This window comes from Nerophis lumbriciformis, linkage group LG02, assembly GCF_033978685.3.
Source record: "Nerophis lumbriciformis linkage group LG02, RoL_Nlum_v2.1, whole genome shotgun sequence".
In the NCBI taxonomy this organism is placed as follows: domain Eukaryota; kingdom Metazoa; phylum Chordata; class Actinopteri; order Syngnathiformes; family Syngnathidae; genus Nerophis; species Nerophis lumbriciformis.
The window spans coordinates 12,226,230-12,254,021 of NC_084549.2; the positions used below are offsets into that span (position 1 = coordinate 12,226,230).

Genomic DNA, 27,792 nt, shown 5'->3' on the forward strand with positions numbered 1-27,792 from the left:
ACCTGATATTGTGAGAGTCCAGTCCATAGTGGATCCAACATATCAGCGAAAGTCCAGTCCACAGTGGATCCAACATAATCGTGAGAGTCCAGTCCATAGTGGGGCCAGTAGGAAACCATCCCGAGCGGAGACGGGTCAGCAGCGCAGAGATGTCCCCAACCGATGCACAGGCGAGCGGTCCACCCCGGGTCCCGACTCTGGACAGCCAGCACTTCATCCATGGCCACCGGACCTGTGTAATTCCCCCTCCACAAGAGAGAGGGGGGCAGAGGGGAAAAGAAAAGAAACGGCAGATCAACTGGTCTAAAAAGGGGGGTCTATTTAAAGCATACTTGCCAACCTTGAGACCTCCGAATTCGGGAGGTGGGGTGGGGAGTGGGGGGTGTAGTGTGGTTAAGAGGGGAGGAGTATATTGACAGCGAGAATTCACCATTCTACATCCTGAAATTATGCAAACAAAACTGTGTTATAATATAATTGATACTTCAAACTGGCATAAATAAATCTTAAGGAATTTAACATAACTTGGCTTCTGAGAGCTTCAAAATGTAATGAATAAAATGCTAAAGTTGTTGATAAACAGGCAATTTTTTAAATAATTGAATATGGTCATTTTAAATGAATTATTATGATCATTTAAAATGAATTATTTCAAATATGTTTATTTTAATGTAAATAAACTATGGCTGGATGTAATAAGGGGTCAGAAAAAATACAAATAAAAATACAATTAATTTTGATGTTTTTAGCAAAATATAGTAAACTTTTTTTTTTAATTAATATATATATTTATTTTTAGGTAAGATAAACATAATAATACAATTTATCTCTAGTCTGGATGATTTAGTTCTTGTCACCCTGTTGCTCTCCCGTCGTGAAAAAAGGCTGTCCTCACTCAGGTCCGCATGGAGCTGGAGGGGGCGTGGCCTCCAGCTCCGGCTGAAAATCGGGAGATTTTCGGGAGAATATTTGTCCCGGGAGATTTTCGGGAAAGGCGCTGAATTTCGGGAATCTCCCGGAAAATTCGGGAGGGTTGGGAAGTATGAAATATGGTCATTTTAAATTAATTATTATGATCATTTAAAATTAATTATTTCAAATATGTTTATTTTAATGTATAATTCTATGGCTGGATGTAATAAGGAGTCAGAAAAAATACAAATAAAAATACAATTAATTTTGATATTTTTAGCAAAATATAGTAATGTTTTTAGCAAAATATAGTAAAAATGTATTTAGTTGTTTTTTTTTGTTTTTTTTAAATTAATAGATATATTTATTTTTAGGTAAGATAAACATAATAATACAATGTATCTCTAGTCTGGATGATTTAGTTCTTGTCACCCTGTTGCTCTCCCGTCGTGAAAAAAGGCTGTCCTCACTCAGGTCCGCATGGAGCTGGAGGGGGCGTGGCCTCCAGCTCCGGCTGAAAATCGGGAGATTTTCGGGAGACTATTTGTCCCGGGAGATTTTCGAGAAAGACGCTGAATTTCGGGAGTCTCCCAGAAAATTCGGGAGGGTTGGCAAGTATGAAATATGGTCATTTTAAATGAATTATTATGATCATTTAAAATTAATTATTTCAAATATGTTTATTTTAATGTATAATTCTATGGCTGGATGTAATAAGGAGTCAGAAAAAATACAAATAAAAATACAATTAATTTTGATTTTTTTAGCAAAATACTGTATAGTAAAAATGTTTTTTTTTTTTTTTTTTTTTTTAATTAATAGATATATTTATTTTTAGGTAAGATAAACATAATAATACAATTTATCTCTAGTCTGGATGATTTAGTTCTTGTCACCCTGTTGTCCTCCCGTCGTGAAAAAAGGCTGTCCTCACTCAGGTCCGCATGGAGCTGGAGGGGGCGTGGCCTCCAGCTCCGGCTGAAAATCGGGAGATTTTCGGGACAATATTTGTCCCGGGAGATTTTCGGGAAAGGCGCTGAATTTCGGGAGTCTTCCGGAAAATTCGGGAGGGTTGGCAAGTATGAAATATGGTCATTTTAAATTAATTATTATGATCATTTAAAATTAATTATTTCAAATATGTTTATTTTAATGTATAATTCTGTGGCTGGATGTAATAAGGAGTCAGAAAAAATACAAATAAAAATACAATTCATTTTGATGTTTTTAGCAAAATATAGTAATGTTTTTAGCAAAATATAGTAAAAATGTATTTAGTTTTTTTTAGTTTTTTTTTTAATTAATAGATATATTTATTTTTAGGTAAGATAAACATAATAATACAATTTATCTCTAGTCTGGATGATTTAGTTATTGTCACCCTGTTGTTCTCCCGTCGTGAAAAAAGGCTGTCCTCACTCAGGTCACATGGAGCTGGAGGGGGCGTGGCCTCCAGCTCCGGCTGAAAATCGGGAGATTTTCGGGAGAATATTTGTCCCGGGAGATTTTCGGGAAAGGTGCTGAATTTCGGGAGTCTCCCGGAAAAATCGTGAGGGTTGGCAAGTATGAAATATGGTCATTTAAAATTAATTATTATGATCATTTAAAATTAATTATTTCAAATATGTTTATTTGAATGTATAATTATATGGCTGGATGTAATAAGGAGTCAGAAAAAATACAAATACAAATACAATTAATTTTGATGTTTTTAGCAAAATATAGTAATGTTTTTAGCAAAATATAGTAAAAATGTATTTATTTATTTTTTAATTTTTTTTAAATTAATAGATATATTTATTTTTAAGTAAGATAAACATAATAATACAATTTAGCTCTAGTCTGGACGATTTAGTTCTTGTCACCCTGTTGTTCTCCCGTCGTGAAAAAAGGCTGTCCTCACTCAGGTCGCATGGAGCTGGAGGGGGCGTGGCCTCCAGCTCCGGCTGAAAATCGGGAGATTTTCGGGAGAATATTTGTCCCGGGAGATTTTCGGGAAAGGCGCTGAATTTCGGGAGTCTCCCGGAAAAATCGTGAGGGTTGGCAAGTATGAAATATGGTCATTTAAAATTAATTATTATGATCATTTAAAATTAATTATTTCAAATATGTTTATTTGAATGTATAATTATATGGCTGGATGTAATAAGGAGTCAGAAAAAATACAAATAAAAATACAATTCATTTTGATGTTTTTAGCAAAATATAGTAAAAATGTATTTAGTTTTTTTTAAATTAATAGATATATTTATTTTTAGGTAAGATAAACATAATAATACAATTTATCTCTAGTCTGGATGATTTAGTTCTTGTCACCCTGTTGTCCTCCCGTCGTGAAAAAAGGCTGTCCTCACTCAGGTCCGCATGGAGCTGGAGGGGGCGTGGCCTCCAGCTCCGGCTGAAAATCGGGAGATTTTCGGGAGAATATTTGTCCCGGGAGATTTTCGGGAAAGGCGCTGAATTTCGGGAGTCTCCCGGAAAATTCGGGAGGGTTGGCAAGTATGAAATATGGTCATTTTAAATGAATTATTATGATCATTTAAAATTAATTATTTCAAATATGTTTATTTTAATGTATAATTCTATGGCCGGATGTAATAAGGAGTCAGAAAAAATACAAATAAAAATACAATTAATTTTGATGTTTTTAGCAAAATATAGTAATGTTTTTAGCAAAATATAGTAAAAATGTATTTAGTTTTTTTTAAATTAATAGATATATTTATTTTTAGGTAAGATAAACATAACAATACAATTTATCTCTAGTCTGGATGATTTAGTTCTTGTCACCCTGTTGTTCTCCCGTCTTAAAAAGGCTGTCCTCACTCAGGTTGCATGGAGCTAGAGGGGGCGTTGCCTCCAGCTCCGGCTGAAAATCGGGAGATTTTCGGGAGAATATTTGTCCCAGGAGATTTTCGGGAAAGGCGCTGAATTTCGGGAGTCTCCCGGAAAATTCGGGAGGGTTGGCAAGTATGAAATATGGTCATTTTAAATGAATTATTATGATCATTTAAAATTAATTATTTCAAATATGTTTATTTTAATGTATAATTCTATGGCTGGATGTAATAAGGAGTCAGAAAAAATACAAATAAAAATACAATTAATTTCGATGTTTTTAGCAAAATATAGTAAAAATGTTTTTATTTTTTATTTTTTTAATTAATAGATATATTTATTTTTAGGTAAGATAAACATAATAATACAATTTATCTCTAGTCTGGATGATTTAGTTCTTGTCACCCTGTTGTTCTCCCGTCGTGAAAAAAGGCTGTCCTCACTCAGGTCCGCATGGAGCTGGAGGGGGCGTGGCCTCCAGCTCCGGCTGAAAATCGGGAGATTTTCGGGAGAATATTTGTCCCGGGAGATTTTCGGGAAAGGCGCTGAATTTCGGGAGTCCCGGAAAATTCGGGAGGGTTGGCAAGTATGAAATATGGTCATTTAAAATAAATTATTATGATCATTTAAAAATAATTATTTCAAATATGTTTATTTTAATGTATAATTATATGGCTGGATGTAATAAGGAGTCAGAAAAAATACAAATAAAAATACAATTAATTTTGATGTTTTTAGCAAAATATAGTAAAAATGTATTATTTTTTTTTAAATTAATAGACATATTTATTTTTAGGTAAGATAAACATAATAATACAATTTATCTCTAGTCTGGATGATTTAGTTCTTGTCACCCTGTTGTTCTCCCGTCGTGAAAAAAGGCTGTCCTCACTCAGGTAGCATGGAGCTGGAGGGGGCGTGGCCTCCAGCTCCGGCTGAAAATCGGTAGATTTTCGGGAGAATATTTGTCCCGGGAAATTTTCGGGAAAGGCGCTGAATTTCGGGCTCTCCCGGAAAATTCGGGAGGGTTGGCAAGTAATATGGTCATTTTAAATGAATTATGATTTTTTTTTTATTAATTATTTCAAATATGTTTATTTTAATGTATAATTCTATGGCTGGATGTTATAAGGAGTCAGAAAAAATACAAATAAAAATACAATTAATTTTGATGTTTTTAGCAAAATATAGTAAAAATGTATTTAGTTTTTTTAAATTAATAGATATATTTATTTTTAGGTAAGATAAACATAATAATACAATTTATTTCTAGTCTGGATTATTTAGTTCTTGTCACCCTGTTGTTCTCCCGTCGTGAAAAAAGGCTGTCCTCACTCAGGTCCGCATGGAGCTGGAGGTGGCGTGGCTTCCAGCTCCGGCTGAAAATCGGGAGATTTTCGGGAGAATATTTGTCCCGGGAGATTTTCGGGAAAGGCGCTGAATTTCGGGAGTCTCCCGGAAAATTCGGGAGGGTTGGCAAGTATGATTTAAAGGCTAGAGTATACAAATGAGTTTTAAGATGGGACTTAAATGCTTCTACTGAGGTAGCATCTCTAACTGTTACCGGGAGGGCATTCCATAGTACTGGTGCCCGAATAGAAAACGCTCTATAGCCCGCAGACTTTTTTTGGGCTCTGGGAATCACTATAACCCAAGTTCTTTGAACGCAGATTTCTTGCCGGGACATATGGCACAATACAATCGACAAGATAGGCTGGAGCTAGACCGTCTCCGTGAAAACGGCATGCGATTGTGTAGGGTCCAATTTTATCATTTATGCTATTATATCTCCATATGTCTGAAGTCGTCCCAATAAATCTATAATCCCACTGATTACAAGTTCAAGACAAATTGAGAAATGGGATAACAATTACCGCGCACGTCGAGCCTTTGGTAGTCGGTCTCTGCTTTCTGTGGAGGGGAGAGCTCGTCTCGCTGACCTGGCCCTGACCCCCGGGGTGAACCCCATCACACGGAGGCGTTAGCGTGCCACCCGGCGTGATGGATCACCCCTCAGATCCCTGTAATCTAGCAATCACAGCCAATCACCACTGCGCTCTCTGTTACTATAATGATCTGCAATGATTCAGACCCCGCAGTATTCAGATGATGGATGGGGGGCTCATGCGGGGTCCTAAGAGACGGCGAGTCAGGCAGGATGGAGCCGGGACTCGATGCCTATTGACAGTGTCGGGGAGTTGTTCACGTCTTTATCATAATGAAGTGGTCATATTTAACCCCGCAGTACATGAGGGTCCTATGGTGGCTTAAAGATGATGTTTAAGGTGACCCCTCTCAAGAGGGACACTCCCACACATTGTCGAACCATTTTGCCAGATGATATGTTAATTTCCATGACCCGAGCTGAGACTATGGCAAACGTAGAGTGATGAACCCAGAAAGACGGAGATTTTTTCTGCATATGTTTTTTTTGGATTACATTGTAAATGCTCTGGGGTATTTAAATACCAAATCTGCTATGCATGTTAATGAGAAGCTAGTGACAATTGGAGAGGCTGTTTGCCAAAATGTACAAACACTATATACAGTCGCGATCAAAAGTTTACATACACTTGTAAAGCTTACTTGCCAACCCTCCCGGATTTTCCGGGAGACTCCCGAAATTCAGCGCCTCTCCCGAAAACCTCCCGGGACAAATTTTCTCCCGAAAATCTCCCGAAATTCAGGCGGAGCTGGAAGCCACGCCCCCTCCAGCTCCATGCGGACCTGAGTGACGTCAGGTGCGCAACACCACGTAAATCGTTGGCCAACCAAAAAGTAACCCCAGTACGCTATAGCCAACATTCACCAGGAGATGGCAACAGACAAACATAGATAACTCTATTACATTATTCCCCTTTTAGAAATGTATAGAAGTTACTCAAAATAAATAAACAACCCAACAAAAAAATGCAGCAGCTCAATTAAAAAACTGTACTTAAGCCACATTCTTTTTTTTTTTTTTTTAGTGCTGAACTCTTAACCCTCATTTGTAAAAAAATAACATGCTTATTATACAAACAGTATTTGTACACCTTTAACACAGATTTTTATACTGTCTTCAGAGATTCAGTTTTTTTGGTGGTACTCGAAACCTTTCTGGGTACCTGCGAAAGGGTGTTCAGCATGGTTATAAAAATAGTGGCAGAGAATAGAACAAGGATGGACAATTCAACCCTTAACTCAACAATGAGTAGATGAGTGTTATGTGTGTGTATATGTGTAAATAAATGAACACTGAAATTCAAGTATTTATTTTATTTATATATATATATATATATATATATATATATATATATATATATATATATATAAAATAAAATAAATATATATACAGCTAGAATTCACTGAAAGTCAAGTATTTCTTATATATATATATATATATATATGAAATACTTGACTTGGTGAATTCTAGCTGTAAATATACTCCTCCCCTCTCAGCCCCGCCCCCAACCACGCCCCGCCCCACCCCGACCACGCCCCCCCCCACCACCCCACCCCCCACCTCCCGAAATCGGAGGTCTCAAGGTTGGCAAGTAATGTCATGGCTGTCTTGAGTTCCCATTACTTTCTACAACTCTTATTTTGTTGTGATCAGAATCAGAATCAGAAATACTTTATTAATCCCCAACGGAAAATTCAACATTTCAGCACAATCCCATTCAAGATCAGACAAACATTACAGGGAGACAGAACAGGATCGCTGACGGGTCTGCCAACTTCCGGCGCCCCTTACAAAAAAGGCGAGATGCAGGTAAACAATGGTCTAAGCCTGGGGTCCAGACTGAGGCCAAGGGAAAAAACAACTCATAGCCATAGCACACATCCCTCGTACATGTGTGTAAGAGGGTAACATCAAAGAACACAAAGGACATTAAATATACATTAAAAGAGCAGCGCTGATGCAACCAGCCACTTCTACACACAGCTATGAACAAAAAAGTAAAAAACATACACTGCGGTCAACAGCTATACAGGTCACACTGAGGGTGGCCGTATAAACAACTTTAACACTGTTACAAATATGCGCCACACTGTGAACCCACACCAAACGAGAATGACAAACACATTTCGGGAGAACATCCGCACCGTAACACAACATAAACACAACAGAACAAATACCCAGAACCCCTTGCAGCACTAACTCTTCCGGGACGCTACAATATACCCCACCCCGCCCACCTCAACCTTCTCATGCGCTCTCAGGGAGAGCATGTCACAAATTCCAAGCTGTTGTTTTTTGAGGCATGTTAAAAAAAAAAAAAATGCACTTTGTGACTTCAATAATAAATATGGCAGTGCCATGTTGGCATTTTTTCCCCCCCATAACTTGAGTTGATTTATTTTTGGAAAACCTTGTTACATTGTTTAATGCAGTGTTTTTCAACCTTTTTTGAGCCAAGGCACAAAGCAGACACCAGTAAAAAATTAAACTCAGTTGACAGTAAAAAGTCGTCGTCGCAATTGTTGGATATGACTTTAAAGCATAACCAAGCATGCATCAATATAGCTCTTGTCTCAAAGTAGGTGTACTGTCACCACCTGTCACATCACACCCTGACTTATTTGGACTTTATTGCGGTTTTCCTGTGTGTAGTGTTTTAGTTCTTGTCTTGCGCTCCTATTTTGGTGGCTTTTTCTCTTTTTTTTTTGTTATTTTCCTGTAGCAGTTTCATGTCTTCCTTTGAGCGATATTTCCCGCATCTACTTTGTTTTAGCAATCAAGAAGATTTCAGTTGTTTTTATCCTTCTTTGTGGGGAAATTGTTGATTGTCATGTCATGTTCGGATGTACTTTGCGGACGCCGTCTTTGCTCCACAGTAAGTCTTTGCTGTCGTCCAGCATTCTTTTGTTGTTTACTTTGTAGCCAGTTCAGTTTTAGTCTCGTTCTGCATAGCCTTTCCTAAGCTTCAATGCCTTTTCTTAGGGGGCAATCACCTTTTGTTTATGTTTGGTTTAAGCATAAGATACCTTTTTACCTCCACGCTGCCTCTCGCTGTTTCCGACATCTACAAAGCAATTAGCTACCTGCTGCCACCTACTGATACGGAAGAGTATTACACGGTTACTCTGCCGAGCTCTAGACAGCACCGACACTCAACAACAACACATCATTTGCAGACTATAATTACTGGTTTGCAAAAATATTTTTAACCCAAATAGGTGAAATTAGATAATCTCCCATGGCACACCAGACTGTATCTCACGGCACACTAGTGTGCCGCGGCACACTGTAAAAACACTGGTTTAATGCATCCAGCGGGGCATCACAACAGAATCAGGCATAGTAATGTGTATATATCGGTATCGGTTGATATCGGAATCGGTAATTAAGAGTTGGAGAATATCGGATATCGGCAAAAAAGCCATTATGGGACATCTCTAATTGTAGCACATGTAACTGCACAGTTACTTCCGGCTTAATCCTTTTGGCGATGACATTCTTGCATATTTGCACACCATTTGGGCAGCATCCTAACATTGGGAGCGAGGTGTGTACTGCATCTCAGTAATACATGCAGCGTCTGTGTCAGGCCTCGGATTTGGGCGAGGGCTGTCACGAGCTCACATGAGTGCATGCATCACGGAGCAGGGCTACTCATCCAAACCCCCCCCCCCCCCCCAAAAAAAAGCCCCCCCACCCCCCTGGTGCGGGGGAATTACTGGGTCTCTCCCCAGCTCCTGGTAACCCCTTCATTATCCACACACCAATGAGTCCAGATCCGATTCAGCCTTTCTACAGGGGGGGCGCAAAAAGAAATGGAAATTGGGGAGTCAGTGGCTCCGGTGGGTGCATGGTGAACAATGCTTTAATGTTTTTAAAAAAAAATGGTATCTTGGATTGGGAAGTGTGCGGTCGGTCTCTCCGCTCTCAATGTCCGTTTCGTCCGCCATTTGAATTTATATTCAGTTCTCTCCTTGAACTGCGTTAATCTGGTGCAGTGGTGCTCTTCCTCCATCACCTTTTTCCCTCCATGTCCTCCATTCACTTTTTAAATTAACCTCGTAATGGACCTCATCTGTCCAGAGAGAGCCCATTAACCAAAGGCCTGTTCTCATACGGGGGCCTGTGCCACATAGGGCCACGGACCACGCCCACAATGGACCTGTCCTTTCGCTGGCCATGACAAAAAAGAAACCACTAGTGTTGTCCCGATACCAATATTTTGGTACTTTTCGAAATAAAGGGGACCACAAAAAATGGCATTATTGGCTTTATTTTAACAAAAAATCTTATGATACATTAAACATATGTTTATTATTGCAAGTTTGTCCTTAAATAAAATAGTGAACATACAAGACAACTTGTCTTTTAGTAGTAAATAAACAAACAAAGGCTCCTAATTTAGTCTGCTAGTTTCCATTCTATTATTTTGTCAAAATTATTAAGGACAAGTGGTAGAAAATGAATTATTAATCTGCTTGTTCACTTACTGTTAATATATGCTTACTTTCTCCCTTAACATGTTCTATCTACACTTCTGTTAAAATGTAATAATCACTTATTCTTCTGTTGTTTGGATACTTTTGGATGATACCACAAATTTGGGCATCAATCCGATACCAAGTCGTTACAGGATCATACATTGGTCATATTCAAAGTCCTCATGTGTCCAGGGACGTATTTCTTGAGTTTATAAACATAATATGATTTTTTTTTTTTAATATCGACATCATCATAGTAGTATCGACTAGACACACTATTGTATTTGGTATCATTACAGTGGATATCAGGTGTAGATCCATCAATGGCGTTTGTTTACATTTTGACGCTGGTGAGCTACGGTGTGTAGTAAAGCATGTTTAACTATTCCTCGTCCTCCAGTGATAATGTTACATGTAAGAAACTCACTTGTTCAGAAAGTACACAGAACAAGAATTATGATGAGCATCTTGAAACCTTTTTAAAATATTTTTTTTTATTGAGACAAAGATTATTTGGGGCAGCATAGCTCGGTTGGTAGAGTGGCCGTGCCAGCAACTTGAGGGTTCCAGGTTCGATCCCCTCTTCCGCCATCCTAGTCACTGCCGTTGTGTCCTTGGGCAAGACACTTCACCCACCTGCTCCCAGTGCCACCCACACTGGTTTAAATGTAACTTAGATGTTGGGTTTCACTATGTAAAAGCGCTTTAAGTCACGAGAGAAAAAGCGCTATATAAAAATAATTCAATTCAATTTTATGTATTTAATATTTGTATGCTTACTATAGTATATTATTTATTTATTATTTCTTTGTTCACTGTTCTGTTACAGAGAACAAGGACATTGGATAAAATTGCCATGGTATGAAAAGGGGTAGGATTAAATAAGCTCTGCTTCTTCCTACTCCTTTTTCAGACATGCTGTAATGAAGTGAAGTGAAGTGAATTATATTTATATAGCGCTTTTCTCTAGTGACTCAAAGCGCTTTTATTCTCACTCTTTGTTGTCCCTCCTCCTCACAGAGAGATAAAACAAGCGCACATACGTACCGTATTTTTCGGAGTATAAGTCGCTCCGGCCGAAAATGCATAATAAAGAAGAAAAAAAACATATATAAGTCGCACTGGAGTATAAGTCGCATTTTTTGGGGAAATTTATTTGATAAAACCCAACACCAAGAATAGACATTTTAAAGGCAATTTAAAATAAATAAAGAATAGTGAACAACAGGCTGAATAAGTGTACGTTATATGAGGCATAAATAACCAACTGAGAACGTGCCTGGTATGTTAACGTAACATATTATGGTAAGAGTCATTCAAATAACTATAACATATAGAACATGCTATACGTTTACCAAACAATCTGTCACTCCTAATCGCTAAATCCCATGAAATCTTATACGTCTAGTCTCTTACGTGAATGAGCTAAATAATATTATTTGATATTTGACGGTAATGTGTTAATAATTTCACACATAAGTCGCTCCTGAGTATAAGTCCCACCCCCGGCCAAACTATGAAAAAAAATGCGACTTATAGTCCGAAAAATACAGTAATTAGTATCGCAGTACTATACTAATACCGGTATACCGTACAACCCTAGAAATATTATACTAATACCGGTCTACCGTACAACCCTAGAAACTACAGAGAAACACTGAGGGATGTGAAGGTTTAAGAAAACCTTGAAAGGTGAAATAATTGAAAATTATAAAATATAGTAACAATTAGTGGAGGGAGTGGGGGGGGGCACAGGTCCGGTGGCCATGGATGAAGTGCTGGCTGTCCAAAGTCGGGACCCGGGGTGGACCGCTCGCCTGTGCATCGGTTGGGAACATCTCTGCGCTGCTGACCTGTCTCCGCTCGGGATGGTCTCCCCTGCTGGCCCCACTATGGACTGGACTCTCACTATTATGTTAGATCCACTATGGACTGGACTCTCACACTATTATGTTAGATCCACTATGGACTGGACTCTCACACTATTATGTTAGATCCACTATGGACTGGACTCTCACTGTTATGTTAGATCCACTATGGACTGGACTCTCACTATTATGTTAGATCCACTATGGACTGGACTCTCACACTATTATGTTAGATCCACTATGGACTGGACTCTCACTATTATGTTAGATCCACTATGGACTGGACTCTCACTATTATGTTAGATCCACTATGGACTGGACTCTCACACTATTATGTTAGATCCACTATGGACTGGACTCTCACTGTTATGTTAGATCCACTATGGACTGGACTCTCACACTATTATGTTAGATCCACTATGGACTGGACTCTCACTATTATGTTAGATCCACTATGGACTGGACTTTCACTATTATGTTAGATCCACTATGGACTGGACTCTCACACTATTATGTTAGATCCACTATGGACTGGACTCTCACTATTATGTTAGATCCACTATGGACTGGACTCTCACACTATTATGTTAGATCCACTATGGACTGGACTCTCACACTATTATGTTAGATCCACTATGGACTGGACTCTCACTGTTATGTTAGATCCACTATGGACTGGACTCTCACTATTATGTTAGATCCACTATGGACTGGACTCTCACACTATTATGTTAGATCCACTATGGACTGGACTCTCACTATTATGTTAGATCCACTATGGACTGGACTCTCACTATTATGTTAGATCCACTATGGACTGGACTCTCACACTATTATGTTAGATCCACTATGGACTGGACTCTCACTGTTATGTTAGATCCACTATGGACTGGACTCTCACACTATTATGTTAGATCCACTATGGACTGGACTCTCACTATTATGTTAGATCCACTATGGACTGGACTTTCACTATTATGTTAGATCCACTATGGACTGGACTCTCACACTATTATGTTAGATCCACTATGGACTGGACTCTCACTATTATGTTAGATCCACTATGGACTGGACTCTCACTATTATGTTAGATCCACTATGGACTGGACTCTCACACTATTATGTTAGATCCACTATGGACTGGACTCTCACTGTTATGTTAGATCCACTATGGACTGGACTCTCACTATTATGTTAGATCCACTATGGACTGGACTCTCACACTATTATGTTAGATTCACTATGGACTGGACTCTCACTATTATGTTAGATCCACTATGGACTGGACTCTCACTATTATGTTAGATCCACTATGGACTGGACTCTCACACTATTATGTTAGATCCACTATGGACTGGACTCTCACACTATTATGCTAGATCCACTATGGACTGGACTCTCACTGTTATGTTAGATCCACTATGGACTGGACTCTCACTATTATGTTAGATCCACTATGGACTGGACTCTCACACTATTATGTTAGATCCACTATGGACTGGACTCTCACTATTATGTTAGATCCACTATGGACTGGACTCTCACACTATTATGTTAGATCCACTATGGACTGGACTCTCACACTATTATGCTAGATCCACTATGGACTGGACTCTCACTGTTATGTTAGATCCACTATGGACTGGACTCTCACTATTATGTTAGATCCACTATGGACTGGACTCTCACACTATTATGTTAGATCCACTATGGACTGGACTCTCACTATTATGTTAGATCCACTATGGACTGGACTCTCACTATTATGTTAGATCCACTATGGACTGGACTCTCACACTATTATGTTAGATCCACTATGGACTGGACTCTCACTGTTATGTTGGATCCACTATGGACTGGACTCTCACACTATTATGTTAGATCCACTATGGACTGGACTCTCACTATTATGTTAGATCCACTATGGACTGGACTTTCACTATTATGTTAGATCCACTATGGACTGGACTCTCACACTATTATGTTAGATCCACTATGGACTGGACTCTCACTATTATGTTAGATCCACTATGGACTGGACTCTCACTATTATGTTAGATCCACTATGGACTGGACTCTCACACTATTATGTTAGATCCACTATGGACTGGACTCTCACTGTTATGTTAGATCCACTATGGACTGGACTCTCACTATTATGTTACATCCACTATGGAAGGGACTCTCACACTATTATGTTAGATCCACTATGGACTGGACTCTCACTATTATGTTAGATCCACTATGGACTGGACTCTCACTATTATGTTAGATCCACTATGGACTGGACTCTCACACTATTATGTTAGATCCACTATGGACTGGACTCTCACTGTTATGTTAGATCCACTATGGAAGTGACTCTCACACTATTATGTTAGATCCACTATGGACTGGACACTCTCACTATTATGTTAGATCCACTATGGACTGGACTCTCACTATTATGTTAGATCCACTATGGACTGGACTCTCACTATTATGTTAGATCCACTATGGACTGGACTCTCACACTATTATGTTAGATCCACTATGGACTGTACTCTCACTGTTATGTTAGATCCACTATAGACTGGACTCTCACACTATTATGTTAGATCCACTATGGACTGTACTCTCACTGTTATGTTAGATCCACTATAGACTGGACTCTCACACTATTATGTTAGATCCACTATGGACTGGACTTTCACAATATTATGCTAGACCCACTCAACGTCCATTGCATCCTGACTCCCCTAGAGGGGGCGGGGGGGGGGGGGCACTCACATATGCGGTCCTCTCCAAGGTCTCATCGTCATTCACATTGACGTCCCATTGGGGTTGTGAGTTTTTCCTTGCCCTTATGTGGGCTCTGTACCGTGGATGTCGTTGTGACTTGTGCAGCCCTTTGAGACACTTGTGATTTAGGGCTATATATATAAATAAAAATTGATTGATTGATTGATTTAATTACTTTCATCCCATTGATTTTTTTAACGTTGATGTTCTAGGCAATCTAATTTTCAGTGAAGGTATAGGATAGGCAAATATAAGCTTTGGCTTCAGCCTATTCCTTTTTCGGTCATTCTTTTTCTTTCCTTTTTGTGTGTAAATGTGTATGATTGTTAAATATGTCTAATCTGTACTGTTAAACTGGTCACACAAAATGGTTGACGGTTGATTATATGACCGAAATAAACTTATATGTGGATATAGTACACTGTAGTATAAAGTCGACATATACAAGAACGATCAATAAAACTACGATCCCAAAGATTTCATTATATAGTAATTACCTACCGGCCTTTTCCGATTTGTGGAATTAGAAGAGTTTAATTGCTTCATCACCTGGGCTTTGTGAGCGCAGCAACTGGGCAATGATTCGTTTTTAAATGAGCTGCCACGCAGACGAGGCGGACTCTCTTCACCTACGGCACCTGTGGGCGGAGCGGCGAATTAAATATCTGCAAATGAAATCAACAATGTCGGGCCCCCCGAAGCCCTCATAACGGTTTCTGCTGTGCACCAACAGGAAGCAGCTGTTAAAGAGAGGCTTTTTTGGGGGGGTTTCAAACCTCTACACTAAGTCCCTCAGGGGGGAGGTGGCAGCCTTGGGACTGGAACCCCCGTGTTACTGAAGCAATCAGCATATTCCCGTATTAGAGGAGGAAAGGCGTGACAGTGTTTTCCAGGACGTCAGGGCGTATCATTAAAAGGCATATTTTAATTAGACACATGCTAGTTCGTTACACTAAATGGATTAACATTGCTTGTCAGAGGGGTTGAGATGTGTTTTACATTTCTGTCCACTGGGGAACGAGGTCTGCGTTTAACAAGACATCTTAAGTTTGAATCTTTAGGTCTTGTTAGCGGAGCAAGGGGTCCGTAATATACACTATATTGCCAAAAGTATTTGGCCACCCATCCAAATGATGAGAATCAGGTGTCCTAATCACCACAGGTGTATAAAATCAAGCACTTAGGCATGGAGACTGTTTCTACAAACATTTGTGAAAGAATGGGCCGCTCTCAGGAGCTCAGTGATTTCCAGCGTGGAACTGTCATAGGATGCCACCTTCCATCCATCCATCTTCTTCCGCTTATCCGAGGTCGGGTTGCGGGGGCAGCAGCCTCTCCCCAGCCACTTCGTCCAGCTCCTCCCGGGAGATCCTGAGGCGTTCCCAGGCCAGCCAAGAGACATAGTCTTCCCAACGTGTCCTGGGTCTTCCCCGTGGCCTCTTACCGGTCGGACGTGCCCGAAACGCCTCCCTAGGGAGGCGTTCGGGTGGCATCCTGACCAGATGCCCGAACCGCTGCTCCTCTCGATGTGGAGGAGCAGCGGTTTTACTTTGAGTTCCTCCCGGATGGCAGAGCTTCTCACCCTATCTCTAAGGGAGAGCCGCGCCACCCGGCGGAGGAAACTCATTTCAGCCGCTTGTACCCGTGATCTTGTGCTTTCGGTCATAACCCAAAGCTCATGACCATAGGTGAGGATGGGAACGTAGATCAACCGGTAAATTGAGAGCTTTGCCTTCCGGCTCAGCTCCTTCTTCACCACAACGGATCGATACAGCGTCCGCATTACTGAAGACGACGCATCGATCTCACGATCCGCTCTTCCCTCACTCGTGAACAAGACTCCGAGGTACTTGAACTCCTCCACTTGGGGCAAGATCTCCTCCCCAACCCGAAGATGGCACTCCAGCCTTTTCCGGGCGAGAACCATGGACTCGGACTTGGAGGTGCTGATTCCCATCCCAGTTGCTTCACACTCGGCTGCGAACCGATCCAGTGAGAGCTGAAGATCTTGGCCAGATGAAGCCATCAGGACCACATCATCTGAAAAAAGCAGAGACCAAATCCTGCAGCCACCAAACCAGACCCCCTCAACGTCCTGACTGCGCCTAGAAATTTTGTCCATAAACGTTATGAACGGAATCGGTGACAAAGGGCAGCCTTGGCGGAGTCCAACCCTCACTGGAAACGGGTTCGACTGATGCCACCTGTGCAACAAATCCAGTTGTGAAATTTCCTCGCTCCTAAATATTCCAAAGTCAACTGTCGGCTTTATTATAAGACAATGGGAAGAGTTTGGGAACAACAGCAACTCAGCCACCAAAGTGGTAGGCCACGAAAACTGACAGAGAGGGGTCAGCGTATAGTTCAAAGACTTTCTGCAGTTGCTACAGAGCTCCAAACTTCATGTGACCTTCCGATTAGCCCACGTACAGTACGCAGAGAGCTTCGTGGAATGGGTTTCCATGGCCGAACGGCTGCATCTAAGCCACGCATCACCGAGTTCTATGCAAAGTGTCGGATGGGTCTAGAGCAGTGGACACGCTTTCTCTGGAGTGATGAATCACGCTTTTCCATCTGGCAATCTGATGGATGAGTCTGGGTTTGGAGGTTGCCAGGAGAATGCTACATTTCGGACTGCAATTTGGTGGAGGAGGAATTATGTTGTGGGGTTGTTTTTCAGGAGTTGGGCTTGGCCCCTTTGTTCCAGTGAAAGGAACTTTGAATGCTCCAGGATACCAAAACCCTCCATCCATCCATTTTCTACCGCTTGTCCCGTTAGGGGTGGCGGGGGTGCTGGAGCCTACCTCAGCTGCATTCGGGCGGAAGGCGGGGTACACCCTGGACAAGTCGCCACTTGAAGCAATGGATGGAAATCACAATAGACATATATAAAATGGAGAAAATAACTGCTTTTATTAATTATAAATTGGAGAGATTTACTTCATACTGGGAAAAATGGGTAAATTTTGTCACGCCCCATAAGCCTGATTTTGATTTCTCGAATTAATTATTGTACTGTTTAAAAAAAAAAAAGGATTGCTCCCTATATGTCTTTATATTCTTTTTAAATTATTGTTTACTATCTGTTTATATTATTTTATTTTATTTCTGATTATTATTATTATTATTAATGCTCCTCCACTTTGAAAGAAGTCAGATGAGGTGGTTCGGGCATCTGGTCAAGATGCCACCCGAATGCCTCCCCAGGGAGGTGTTTCGGGCACGTCCGACCGGTAGGAGGCCACAAGGAAGACCCAGGACACGTTGGGAAGACTATGTCTCCCGGCTGGCCTGGGAACGCCTCGGGATCCCCCGGGAGGAGCTGGACGGAGTGGCTGGGGAGAGGAAAGTCTGGGCTTCCCTACTTAGGCTGCTGCTCCCGCGACCCGACCTCGGATAAGCGGAAGAAGATGGATGGATGGATGGATGGATTATTATTAATGTATTATTATTATTAATAATATTTGTATTTTTATTATATGTTTATTTATTTATACTTTTTTTTTGCTTGTTTTTCTTTATTTAATTGATTTATCTGTAAATATTATTATTTTGTTTTCCTGCTGTTTTTTTTTCTTTTTTGTGTTGGGGGGGGGGGGGGGTGGCATCGCTGGGATATAAACTAAAACATATTTGTACATTTAGGGCAAATATATGATGTACAAACCCCGTTTGTTAGATATAAATATAAACGGAATACAATGATTTGCAAATCCTTTTCAACCCATATTCAGTTGAATGCACTACAAAGACAACATATTTGATGTTCAAACTCATAAACTTTTTTTTTTTTTTGCAAATAATCATTAACTTAGAATTTCATGGCTGCAACACGTGCCAAAGTAGTTCGGAAAGGGCATGTTCACCACTGTGTTACATCACCTTTTCTTTTAACAACACTCAATAAACGTTTGGGAACTGAGGAGACACATTTTTTAAGCTTCTCAGGTGGAATTCTTTCCCATTTTTGCTTGATGTACAGCTTAAGTTGTTCAACAGTCCGGGGGTCTCTGTTGTGGTATTTTAGGCGCCACACATTTTCAATGGGAGACATGTCTGGACTACAGGCAGGCCAGTCTAGTACCCGCACTCTTTTACTATGAAGCCACGTTAATGTAACACGTGGCTTGGCATTGTCTTGCTGAAATAAGCAGGGGCGTCCATGGTAACGTTGCTTGGATGGCAACATTTGTTGCTCCAAAACCTGTATGTACCTTTCAGCATTAATGGTGCCTTCACAGATGTGTAAGTTACCCATGTCTTGGGCACTAATACACCCCCATACCATCACAGATGCTGGCTTTTCAACTTTGCGCCTATAACAATCCGGATGGTTCTTTTCCTCTTTGGTCCGGAGGACACGACGTCCACAGTTTCCAAAAACAATTTGAAATGTGGACTCGTCAGACCACAGAACACTTTTCCACTTTGTATCAGTCCATCTTAGATGAGCTCAGGCCCAGCGAAGCCGACGGCGTTTCTGGGTGTTGTTGATAAACGGTTTTCGCCTTGCATAGGAGAGTTTTAACTTGCACTTACAGATGTAGCGACCAACTGTAGTTACTGACAGTGGGTTTCTGAAGTGTTCCTGAGCCCATGTAGTGATATCCTTTACACACTGATGTCGCTTGTTGATGCAGTACAGCCTGAGGGATCGAAGGCTTAGCTGCTTACGTGCAGTGATTTCTCCAGATTCTCTGAACCCTTTGATGATATTACGGACCGTAGATGGTGAAATCTCTAAATTCCTTGCAATAGCTGGTTGAGAAAGGTTTTTCTTAAACTGTTCAACAATTTGCTCACGCATTTGTTGACAAAGTGGTGACCCTCGCCCCATCCTTGTTTGTGAATGACTGAGCATTTCATGGAATCTACTTTTATACCCAATCATGGCACCCACCTGTTCCCAATTTGCCTGCACACCTGTGGGATGTTCCATGTAAGTGTTGAGCATTCCTTAACTTTATCAGTATTTATTGCCACCTTTCCCAAATTCTTTGTCACGTGTTGCTGGCATCAAATTCCAAAGTTAATGATAATTTTGCCAAAACAAAAAAAGTTTATCAGTTTGAACATCAAATATGTTGTCTTTGTAGCATATTCAACTGAATATGGGTTGAAAATGATTTGCAAATCATTGTATTCCGTTTATATTTACATCTAACACAATTTCCCAACTCATATGGAAACGGGGTTTGTATGTAAATATGATGTAATGGGTAGGAATGTCTGATGCTGGATGTCAATAAAAAAAAATAAATAAATAAATAACTGAACCCTATGGGTTTGGAATGGGATGGCAGGTGGCCAAATACTTTTGGCAATATAGTGTATATTTTTTGTAATAATTGGAAGCTTAACAACGAGTCATTATCAAACGACACATTCCCCAAAATTGGAACTGTTAGAGCAAATCTACCTCGACGAATTATGAAAACATCCCTTTTCCCCCCCCTCCCCTCCATTAAAAGTTTCTTCGGCGAGAGTTAAAAAAGCGAGTGCATTTTTCCTGACGATGCGGCGAGTACGGGTTCTGCATGACCGTTTGGATCAAAGAGTGGTTATCTCGCCTATTGAGCTGTTCTCACCTTCTTGTCGTCTCTCATTATGAGGTTGGACGACGGGAAATTCACCTCCATTATTCAGAACCCGATCCTGGGGTCAACTTCTAATGAGGCCAAATGCAAAAAAAAAAAAAAAAAAAGAGGCAGCTAAAATAGGTAAATAAAGAAACAGTGGGGAGATAAAAAAAAAAAAAACACACAAAAAAAACCAACCCACACATCTCTTGACAGTCATAGATGCTTAAGAATTGATTTCCTCCCCTGTTAGTGGGAGAGGAAGGGTGAGAAACTACTGCTTAGCCAGAGGTTCTACTAAATTACATTCACTTTGTGTGTGCAGTCAGCAATCAGTCAGCAATTTAAACTGCTGGTGAAGTAAGCACATATTCATATAAATTGACTTTCTTTTCCTCCACTGAATGAAATAATCCCCAAGCTAGCGAATAGCTCTACATACATTTGGACAAGTTGTTTCCATCCATACATGAATAATGGCTCGTGTTAGTGGAGGTGTTTCCCACAGTCGCAATAAAATGAGCAGCCAGGGAGTGTATCGGGATAGTTATTGGGATGTGAACCCCTCCGGCGGTGTGGTTTTTTTTTTTTTTTCCCGTATACACCTGCTGGGTCAACAACACCCCTGCGAGGATAAGAGGATTTGCGGTTCTATAGGAGTTCTGTCCGATATAAGGGGTGCTGAATTCTACGCGCATAATGTTTCCGCCGAAGAATAAGATGACTTGACATTGGACAAGATGGAGGATGTACTGTGCAGTGGAAAATGAATTAATCCAATCCGGGGTCAAGCAGTCGCCAACAAAAAACCTCTATTTGAAGTAACATTTCAACATTTTCAAAAGTACTGTGTTTTTTGGACTATAAGGCACACTTAAAATCCTTTCATTTTCTCAAAAATCGCCTTATAACCTTGTGGAGGGAGGTGTGACCAGCGCTGCCTGCAGGAGCAAAGGTCACCGCCTTTGTCTATGGGCAAGTGTCGACGGCGAGACACAGCTGACAGATGATTAGATTTCCCAGGTGGTACGAGTTTAATCTAATCATCTGTCGTCTTTAACAGTAAGCGACCGGGAACAGGAGAGGAGAGAGGTTACGGAGGTGACTGAACAGTCACGTCCTCCTGGAGAAACTTTGAGAAATTCTATGTACATTTAAAACCTTGCTAAAAACTGCACGCTTGGCTCCTGTGCCGTGTCTAAGAGTGGAACTGCTAGGAAGCAACTTCTACAAACCTAATGTACGGAACAGTTGTGGTTGTGCTTACCGACCTCGAAGCAATTGTATTTGGTACATGGTGTAATGATAAGTGTGACCAGTAGATGGCAGTCACACATAAGAGATACGTGTAGACTGCAATATGACGCCAGTGAACAACACCAAAACTTTCATCGATATCCTATCCATTTTTCAATTAAATTCACCCAATTGTCCCTTCCACAATACTAGTAGAAGACGGAATTATTATTATTTTTTTTACCCATGGTGCTGTTCTTCTGTCAAAAAAAAATAGTACAAATCTCAGCTCTCCCAGATAATTTCCCAGCTTTTAGACACTTGAAACTCATTTCTGTTACTGGACTATTAAGCGCACTTAAAATCTTTTAATTTTCTCAAAACTCTACAGTACGCCTTATAACCCGGTGCGCCTAATGTACGGAATAATTCTGGTTGTGCTTACCGACCTCGAAACAGTTTTATTTGGGAAATGGTGTAATTTTACATAGAGATGTCCGATAATGGCTTTTTTGCCGATATCCGATATTGTCCAACTCTTAATTACCGATTCCGATATCAACCGATACCGATATATACAGTCGTGGAATTAACACATTATTATGCCTAATTTTGTTGTGATGCCCCGCTGGATGCATTAAACAATGTAACAAGGTTTTCCAAAATAAATCAACTCAAGTTATGGAAAAAAATGCCAACATGGCACTGCCATATTTATTATTGAAGTGCATTCTTTTTTTTTTAACATGCCTCAAAACAGCAGCTTGGAATTTGGGACATGCTCTCCCTGAGAGAGCATGACAAGGTTGAGGTGGGCGGGGTTGAGGTGGGGGGGGGGGGGGGGGGGGGGGTATATTGTAGCGTCCCGGAAGAGTTAGTGCTGCAAAGGGTTCTGGGTATTTGTTCTGTTGTGTTAATGTTGTGTTACGGTGCGGATGTTCTCCCGAAATGTGTTTGTCATTCTTGTTTGATGTGGGTTCACAGTGTGGCGCATATTTGTAACAGTGTTAAAGTTGTTTATACGGCCACCCTCAGTGGGACCTGTATGGCTGTTGACCAGTTATGCCTTGCATTCACTTGTGTGTGTGTGAAAAGCCGTAGATATTATGTGATTGGGCCGGCACGCAAAGGCAGTGCCTTTAAGGTTTCCCTACGTCCGTATACGCAGCGGCGTTTTAAAAAGTCATACATTTTACTTTTTGAAACAGATACTGATAATTTCCGATATTACATTTTAAAGCATTTATCGGCCGATAATATCGACAGTCCGATATTATCGGACATCTCTAGTTCTACATTTAGAAAAAAATCATAATATAATCCCTTTAATGCGCCTTATAATCCGGTGCGCCTTTTGTATGAATATAGACCTGAATATACCCGCTCATCGGCAGTGCGCCTTATAATCCGGTGCGCCCTATGGTCCGGAAAATACGGTAATGTAATATTAAAACGACGACAGATTCTCAGAACCCTCTCACGTTTAATGACGACAAGGAGCGTGCAATAAAAAGGAGCATAGCAGATTTGATTTAAGTTCAGCACAGATGTAATGTGCAACATTAAATCAATAGCCAGTGGGCTCTTTCACTCAGCGGTCCCTCATCACTTCTGCATCAGCATTTGCCTTTCACACAGAGCACAGCAAATAAAGCTAAAAGTGTTCCGTCATGGTTTTTTTTTTTCGTACTCCAATTTTCCATCCGTATTGAGTTGTTTGCTTGGGCTTCTGTCACTACTGGGTCAACTGTAGATTTTCACAAATGCCACGGTAACAGCAAACTAACCTAAATATCGGGCCGCAGCTCTGTCCCAGTGTTTATGTAGTGAGTCTTATTCTGCGTTGTGTAGTTTTTTAAATAAAAGACACTTCACCTTGCCGTCGTTTCACTATTTATTGGTAACCTGTGTTGTAGTGATGGGTCCGGCAACACCGATGCATCGGCGCATGCGTCGAGCTCATAGAGCGAAACCCTGTGTCGGTGCGCGTACCGCTTTTAGAAAGTCACGTGACCGATCATGAGCTGTTTTGGTCACGTGACCGATACGCGAACTGTGTCGCACTGACGCCTCCTCTGTGCCCTGTGAGCGGGTCTTTTCTACAGCCGGAGAAATAATAACTAAGAAGAGAAAGCGTCTAAAATTGAATACGTTAGAAAAACTGTTTTTTAAAAAAATAAAAATGTGTAAAAAAAAAAATAATAATAATTTCCAGGTCCACAAGCATCCTCATTCACAACACGTTCTCTTAGATTTCCATGTTATGATACATGTTCACATTATTTATTGACTGTATCTAAAAAAGACAAATAATATATTTTTATTTAAATGAAGTTATTAAATAATCCTAAATGAAATACAATGACTTGGTTTATATTATTGTATATACTAGGTCAGTGGTTCTCAACCTTTTTTCAGCAATGTACCCCCTGTGAATTTTTTTTTAATTCAAGTACCCCCTAAACAGAGCAAAGCATTTTTGGTTGAAAAAAAAAAAGATAAAGAAGTAAAATACAGCACTATGTCATCAGTTTCTGATTTATTAAATTGTATAACGGTGCAAAATATTGCTCATTTGTAGTAGTCTTTCTTGAACTATTTGGAAACAGATAAAAATAACTAAAAACTTGTTGAAAAATAAACAAGTGATTCAATTATAAATAAAGATTTCTACACATAGAAGTAATCATCAACTTAAAGTGCCCTCTTTGGGGATTGTATTAAAGATCCATCTGGATTCATGAATTTAATTCTAAACATTTCTTCACAAAAAAAAAAATCTTTAACATCAATATTTATGGAACATGTCCACAAAAAATCTAGCTGTCAACACTGAATATTGCATTGTTGCATTTCTTTTCACAGTTCTTTTTGACAGACATTTTAGTGACAAACCTGAGCTTGTGCTTCACTGAGTTTATGAACTTACATTCATATTTTGTTGAAGTATTATTCAATAAATATATTTATAAAGGATTTCTGAATTGTTGTTATTTTTAGAATATTTAAAAAAAATCTCACGTACCCCTTGGCATACCTTCAAGTACCCCCAGGGGTAAGCGTACCCCCATTTGAGAACCACTGTACTAGGTCATAAAATCAGTGCCAGTTGAGTCGGTCCATCGGTTGCCTGTAGGGATTTTTAATGTTCAGCAGATGTCAGTATTTAGTGACACAGTATCGACACAGTATCAATACAGTTTTGCAATGTGTCGAAACGCTTCATGACGCCTCATCAACCCATCACTACTGTGTTGGAAACACGAACACACACATACACAGGTCTCAGCTTTCTATATCTGCTCCTTCCACTCAAAAGTCCGAAGGAAGAGAAAGTAACAAGTATTCATATAAAAATAATAATAAATTAAATTACATTAACAAAAACGTTTTATCACAAAATAATAATAATGCACAAATCCACATACCTGTGTTGGAAACACGAACACACACATACACAGGTCTCAGATTTCTGGCGGACTGATATCTGCTCCTTCCACTCAAAAGTCCTAAGGAAGAGAAAGTAACAAGTATTCAGATACAATTAATAATAAATTAAATTACATTAATAAAAACGTTTTATCACAAAATAATAATAATGCACAAATCCACATACCTGTGTTGGAAATACGAAACACACATACACAGGTCTCAGCTTTCTGGCGGACTGATATCTGCTTCTGTGTGGCGTAAATGCGACCAAACAATTCACATAATCGACGCTCTAATCCTAAATAAACGAAATTGTGCAGAAAAATTACTTAAACCAACACATCACTTATACCCACAAAATTATTGGGTTAACTTTTAAAGTATCTCGGAACGTTTAGGAAGAATATTTACAATATGAGCAGTGAAGAACTATTAGCTTCCACTCAAAGGTCCGAAGGGAGAGGAAGTAAATCCACGAAAAAAACAGCAAAGACACTTCCCGCACCGGACATCCGGTTCTTCAAAATAAAAGTGATACTTCAAAATAAAATATAACACCCTGTCTAATTCATAATATAGCGCAACATCATCACACTATTTCATTTGCATGGATAATATTGTACTCAGGTGGGAGATTCCTTCAAAAGGGATGCATGTTGCATGTTGAGTAAAGACACATTTACATTTCCGTATTCCTTGTTGCACACGTGCAGAACGTGCATGTATGGATTCCAGGAGGCTGTGTGTCTCGCCAAAGCACCGAATTTGAGACCAAGTTGCAAAGAATACTTATCATCGCCACCATTGGAGAACATAAATATAATTTCTTCCAGGTAACATTATCACTGGAGGACTCGTGGAAAATGAATGACTAAGCATGCTGCTAACCGCTAAAGCTTCAATGTAAACTAGTGGTGATTGATCTAGATCAGCGTTTTTCAACCATTAGTGTGCCGTGAGATACAGTCTGGTGTGCCGTGGGATCCATCCATCCATCCATCCATCTTCTTCCGCTTATCCGAGGTCGGGTCGCGGGGGTAGCAGCCTAAGCAGGGAAGCCCAGACTTCCCTCTCCCCAGCCACTTCGTCCAGCTCTTCCTGTGGGACCCCGAGGCGTTCCCAGGCCAGCCGGGAGACATAGTCTTCCCAACGTGTCCTGGGTCTTCCCGTGGGAGATTAATCTAATTTCACCTATTTGGATTAAAAATATTTTTTGCAAACCAGTAATTATAGTCTGCAAATGATGTGTTGTTGTTAAGTGTCGGTGCTGTCTAGAGCTCGGCAGAGTAACCATGTCATACTCTTCCATATCAGTAGGTGGCAGCCGGTAGCTAATTGCTTGGTAGATGTCGGAAACAGCGGGAGGCAGTGTGCAGGTAAAAAGGTATCTAATGCTTAAACCAAAAATAAACAAAAGGTGACTGCCCCTAAGAAAAGGCATTGAAGCTTAGGGATGGCTATGCAGAACGAAACTAAAACTGAACTGGCTACAAAGTGAACAAAAAACAGAATGCTGGACGACAGAAAAGACTTACTGTGGAGCAAAGACGGCATCCACAATGTATATCCGAACATGACATGACAATCAATGATGTCCCCACAAAGGAGGATAAAAACAACTGAAATATTCTTGATTGCTAAAACAAAGTAGATGCGGGAAATATCGCTCAACCAAAAAAAGAGAAAAAGCCATCAAAATAGGAGCACAAGACAAAAACTAAAACACTACACACAGGAAAACAACAAAAAAACTCAAAATAATGTGGCAGGTCATGACAGTACACCTACTTTGAGACAAGAGCTATATTGATGCATGGTTGGTTATGCTTTAAAGTCATATCCAACAATTGCGACAACGACTTTTTACTGTCAACTGAGTTTCGTTTTTTTATCATTTCTGCTGGCGGTGTGCCTCCGGATTTTTTCAACGGAAAAAATGTGCCTTGGCTCAAAAGAGGTTGAAAAACACTGATCTAAAAGTCGATACTATCGATACCAAGTATGATATCAGAATATAAACACTACTTAAGTGATTAGATCGATTTTTTCCCTTGCTGCTGTTATTAGACAGTACATTTTTGTTTGGTTGTTGTTTACAAACTCAGGGAGTACCGTATTTTTCGGACTATAAGGCGCACTTAAAAGCCTTTAGTTTTCTCAAAAATCGACAGTGCGCCTTATAACCTTATAACGGAATAATTCTGGTTGTGGATACCGACCTCGAAGCTGTTTTATTTGGTACATGGTGTAATGATAAGTGTGACAAGTAGATGGCAGTCACACATAAGAGATACGTGTAGACGGCAGGATGATGCCAATAAACAACACCACAACTTTAAATGTTCCATTGAGAATAAAGAACATTACACACGGTGCTCAAAAATATGTCAAAATGTTTTAGTACCACTTTGGTAAGCTATGAAGCCGCACCGCTTGATGGATTGTCAACATACAAGTTATGTTGTCTGTATAAGGAACGCAAAATGGCACCCATTAGCAGACATATCATCTGCCATTGTGTCGCAATACTATGCAAAAGCAACTTTTCTTACTTTCTGGTACCTGCTGATGTGTATTTGGGATCTGCATAAATCCTGAAAATTTGCGCCAGTCCGCCATTGTAGTCCGTGTCGACGCCGTAGTCAACGAGCGTCTTCTTTTTCTCCATCTTCTTGTTATTGGACATTCATCCTTTGCTGTTGCCATTTCTAATATAAAGT

At 40.1% G+C, this 27,792-nt stretch overlaps 1 long non-coding RNA gene across 1 annotated transcript; it reads right to left on the minus strand.

The window, feature by feature from the left end:
- Positions 1–25,539, minus strand: LOC133579585 (uncharacterized). The gene is made up of 4 exons (XR_009812216.1): positions 25,484–25,539; positions 25,257–25,370; positions 25,069–25,149; positions 1–441 (listed from the first exon to the last, which is right to left on the minus strand). It is a non-coding gene; the product is annotated as an uncharacterized lncRNA (long non-coding RNA).
- Positions 25,540–27,792: the final 2,253 nt, after the last annotated feature.